This window comes from Triticum dicoccoides, chromosome 2B (genome assembly GCF_002162155.2).
Source record: "Triticum dicoccoides isolate Atlit2015 ecotype Zavitan chromosome 2B, WEW_v2.0, whole genome shotgun sequence".
NCBI classification, from domain to species: domain Eukaryota; kingdom Viridiplantae; phylum Streptophyta; class Magnoliopsida; order Poales; family Poaceae; genus Triticum; species Triticum dicoccoides.
In genome coordinates, this window is record NC_041383.1 from 266,006,740 (window position 1) to 266,011,542 (window position 4,803).

The window sequence follows — 4,803 nt, forward strand, 5'->3', positions numbered from 1 at the left end:
GAAATGCGCGTCTGCCCCGAGCGGCAGCTGCTACTCCTGCCCAAATCTGGCCATATGGTCCATGCTTTTCAGGCCGGCCCGTGGGCACGGATTTTTGGTTCAGGAATGGCCCAGGACACGGCACGTGAATAAAAGGGCCAGGTCAGCCTTCAGCCGGCCACGGAACAGCTCCCTAATTTTAAAGGGCTCGGAATCAATTGAAGGTCTCCCATGAAATTGGGTCATCCGATTTTAACCGTATCAATAATTTCTTAAGGCTTTTCATTCAATTATTTTATACTATTCCCGCAAAAAAAAATTATACTATAAAATGTGCTTCCTAATTTTTAAGCCTTACAATTAATTACGGTCTTCAATTTAAATCGAGTCACTCAATTTTGACTGGGTCAACAATTGCTCAAGAAGCTCTCCATTCAATTATTTTAAGTCACTATTCTTCCCTAACTTTGAAGCTTTTCAATTCGACTGAGGTATTCAATTATGGAGCCAATCATTCTTCAAATTAGTTAGCGGTAACCAACATATTAATCCTGCACACTCTCCCACTACCTAGAAAAAAGAAACGCCACCGTGTGATACTGTAATATCAATATATTACATGCAGCCACCGATGCAAAAGTTTCCTCACATAAATATGAGTTTCTTAGCGGATAACACAGAATCACACCGAAAAAGGCCCACCAAATTATCAAACTATAAAATAAATAAAATGCACACTATTATTTTTTGGAAAGTCAAATTCCTTTAATTTTGACCAGGTTTAGAGCAAAAAAAGTCAACATCCACAATACTAAACAAAAAAATATGAAAATTTCATTTCATGATGAATCTAATTATACCGATTTGGCGATTTTGATATATTTCTCTACAAAATTGATCAAACTTAAAGAGGTTTGATTTTTTTTAAATGTAATACGTCTTATATTTTTAAACAGAATGGGTAATGTTTTTAAGAAACCCAATAATACCAACGGCGCAGCAAAGCGCGTCCAACCCTTCTAGTATTTTCCACAGCCGAGTCTAAAGGCGGCACGACCTTTTTATCTCTATCTTTACTACTATTAAACAATCAAACAAGAACTTCCTTACGTGCACCCCGCAAAACGTACATAGATTCATTATCACCGCATGATTAAGTCCACTAAACTTAATCTAACGGCTAGCCTTAACATAATACATTCTCTGTGTGCACTTAACAATTTACATTGACTGGTCGTGCTTCACCATATGAAACTCCACGTCCAATCAATTAGGATACTATAATCACGATCTCGTCTTCTTAGAAAACTAATCATGATCATGTTTTATTAGGAAACTAATCGTGTATTCGCACACATTGACACGTCCATCACCTCGATCTCCTAGATCCCGATCCTATCTCTCCCAAGAAAAACCACCACAACAGGCGACCACTCGGCATGGCGACGAGGAGCTGAGGACCAATGACTCCTTCTCAGGGGACACCGCGGGAGTGCCGGTAATTCGTGAACCGTCGAGGGTGCCGCACCGATCGCCCCTTCCGATGACATGGGAGCCACCCCATCCGGCAAGCACTACTATAGGTTGGTCCAAACGTGACAGTCCAATCAGAGACCCTTCGACAAAACTATGTGCGATGCATTAATCACAAATGTTGTTGTAATAAAACCGTCAAAAAATATGCAAAACGTTTGTGATGGCGGTGACATCAAATACGGTTTAGATTAGGGTTGCATATGCGATGCGTGGCAAACGGTTAATCCGGAAGAACTGTTTGCGATGAAGCAGAACAACAGAAATAGGCAACCAGATGAGGGCGTTGTGATATACGACATACAGTTCACTAGGATGAACTGTGTGTGACTAGGCAACACAATAGAAATGGTCAACCAAATCAAGGTGTGTGCAATGGAGGGCATACAGTTCACTTGGATGAACTGTTTACGATGTGCCAAGATAACAGAAGCAGTTCAACTGAATAAGTTATGTGTGAGACGCGGCAAACAGGTTTGTAATCAGAAATGTGTGCGAAGAATAATAATAACACGGACGATTGCTGCTAATAAGCCGTGTGATTTGCTCTGTCTACAGAAGAATAACATATATATAATTTCATCAGAAGTTTTATCCTATATATATAACTGAAATAAACATCTAATTACATAAGTGACTATACAAATCATTCGCACATACCTCAATAAACAATTGCATGCATTCTAAACTAGGAGAAATGATTGTCTAGTCATCTACTTCTTGTGACGCTCCCGCAACTGCTCTGTGACTCGATCCCTCGCCTGGGGCAGGAAGAAAAGACACTTCCTCATGTCAACGATCCGCATGTACATCTCGTAGCTTGTATACGCGTCCTTAGCCGCGTACTTGGCGTGTTGTTCATCCAGTCTCTGATGCCAGACACTGTGCCAGGCGTTCTTGTCCTTCTTGCTCTCATCCTTCATCTTCATGTAGTAGGGGTCAATGATGGCCGAGGCGAGGTCAACCAGGGAGTTCTATTTGTTGTTGTCACTGCCCCAGACCTTGTAGTAGTCCTGGATGTTGACAAGATTCTGGCATTTCAATCCCGAAACCTTGAGTGCTTTTAGATCATTGGTGGTGTCCATCGTAGCGAAACTGTAGTCGGAGCTGTTGATAAACCTGGAGAAACGCTCGCAAGGCCTTGTGGCCAGGTGGTAGTGGTAGATGAGGACGTCATGTCACACACACAACTGAGCGACGACAACCTTTTAATCGTGCCCGACACGACTGCTTGTGTACTCGAGGTCGAAGCCGACAACTTGGTACTTGTCCTCGGCAAGCAACTGCTCCATAGTCTGGATGGAGCTCTCCACCGAGACCGGCTCGTTCTTGTACACCATCGAGAGGGCCTTCCCCCTCACGTGGGTGTCCACTACGTGATATGTGGTGAACTGCCCCCCGTTGTCGTCCGCGGCCGTTGGGAGCTCCATTGGAACCGCTGGATGTCCTCTCTGTATGTGTCGTCGTGGGTGTACTTATTGTGTTGTGTGGCGCGAGAGATGAAGGTAAATGGCCACAGGAATAAATGGGGGTCGGGCGGCCTGGATTCTTGGCGCATCCGCATGGCAGTTTTTGCATCGAGTAACTACATCGTGGGCACCGCGCAAGGCGCAACCGCATGCATAATGGCAGCACGAACATACGTGATCATGCGCCGGCCCCAAACACTAGCAGCACGCATGAAGGGACAAGGGCAGAGCGCCCAGAGGGACGCGAGAGCAGAGCGCATGCGGCTGGACGCGTGCGAGCAGAGCGCTTCGCGGACGCCTCAACCGCGAGCAACTACACGCATAGAGCAGTTGAACACACAGGGAATGGTCGTCTACAAGCCAGCCAGCAGTTGCGTCGCTGCGTAGAGAGCGGCCGTGTGCTACTTCGTCTTGGTCTATTAGTCCCCTTTATATTTTGTACCATATTTTGACCTTAAATTTAACCAACAAAATTTTAACGCATGTTATAAAAATTATATAATTGGAAACTATGTTCAAATACAAATCCAATGATATATTATTTGGCGACATGCATTCATATTTTATTAGTTAAATCTCTAGTCAAAATTTGACACAAAAATACATCGACGACTTATAAACCAGGCAGGGGGTAGTAGGTAAATTAATCGCAAATGTTTTTTATTAATCGTATGTGTACGTGTCCTTTCATCCTCCTCTCGCACGTCTTGTCACCCTGCTGCCGCAGACGGCTTAGAGCACAAGCTTGAGCAGCGCATGGGGCGTTCTTTTGGTCAAACGGTGGTGAGCCCGTTCCCACGCAACCGCACAGGTTCCCGCGCAAGCTTCCCGCCCGATTTGGTGAAATCCCCCAAAATCCCAATGCTTATTGGCCTGTTATATAAACCCTCACGGCCGATGAGTCCTGCGTCGCATTTTCCCCTCCCTCCCTATGGCTTATCTCGTCTACTTCTCCCACAATCACCAATGGCACCGGTCCATCATCATCGCTCAGCCACTCCGCCATCATCAGAGGACAGCTCCAGCTAGCAAGCTACATCACGGCGGCGTAGTCCCCGGCGTAGTGTAGTGCGCGTGGCATCTCTGTTGGGTGGGCGCAGAACACCCACCACAGGCACCGCCGCCACTGCCCGTCGACATCTGTTGCTGGCCGCCGTTGCCGCCACCCCACTATCTGCCGCCGTGGCCGCCACACCATCATCGATAACCAGGGCCATCACCCGCTCCGCCGTGGTGGCCGCCACCCCACTGCGGGGCATCGTGGCCATCACCCGCTCCTCCACCGCGGCCCGAAGGCGGGAGATGGTTGTAACGCCCCAGTTTCGATGCGCCAGGTGTCCGCCAGTTAGTCGTTGTTGTTGTCATGTCATTTGCTTGCGTGTTGCATTTTATCATGTCATCATGTGCATTGCATTGCATAAATGTTCGTCTCATGCATCCGAGCCTTTTCCCCGTTGTCCGTTTTGCAATCCGGCGCTTCTATGCCCTCCGGCGTCCCCCTCTTCTCTCTTTTCGTGAGTGGGTGTTAAACTTTCTCGGAATGGCCCGAGGACACGTGGCGGCGGCGGATTCGTCCGGCGCGGCGGCTGGACGTGTCCGGCGGCGGAGTGGACATGTCCGGCGCGCGGAGGTGGAAGAGGCTAGGGTTAGGGGCGTTTTGATCCGCGAATTTCGGGGGAGGTCTAGTTTTATAGGTAGAGGGAGCTAGGAGAGTCCAAATGAGGAGCGGTTTTCGCCCACGCGATCGTGATCGAACGACCAAGAGCATGGAGGGGAGTTAGATGGGTTTTGAGCCAGTTTGGAAGGGGTGTTGGGCTGCAAA